Source organism: Penaeus monodon, chromosome 22 (genome assembly GCF_015228065.2).
Source record: "Penaeus monodon isolate SGIC_2016 chromosome 22, NSTDA_Pmon_1, whole genome shotgun sequence".
Classification (NCBI taxonomy): Eukaryota; Metazoa; Arthropoda; class Malacostraca; order Decapoda; family Penaeidae; genus Penaeus; species Penaeus monodon.
In genome coordinates, this window is record NC_051407.1 from 37915468 (window position 1) to 37915986 (window position 519).

The window sequence follows — 519 nt, forward strand, 5'->3', positions numbered from 1 at the left end:
CACATATACACACAGTAATAGATTTGCAAAATTTAAAGGAGGTGCAGGCGTTGTTATAGTTAATAAATAAATCACAGACATCTAAATCCGAAGTCTAGGCTCCATCATCGCATTCGCATGGTTTGCGGCAATGATGGTAACTATGGCTTCTCTCACTTCCAAGTTAGCATGTCGTGAGCAGTAAACAGAGGAATAACACGTGTCCTTGCCTTTCTCACTGTAGTTACTTGCTGCCTAACGAGAAGTTAATGATTTTGAGATATAACTGCCCGTCACCGATTTCGACTGTTGAGCACCGCGTCAGCATGTTTGTTTACATTTATAAGTGGGGAAAGAGGGTGTCCGGATTCATATAAGAGTGAACCCACATCCGTGAAACATGAAAGGTGGAATAAATGTGATTTTAGCTTTTAGATTTTCTGTGGCCAGACATTTACAATGTGTTCCAAAGTAATTCAGGAAAGGGAATGGAAATAAAATGTCTATGAATGATGTAAAACAACCCATATATTTATACAA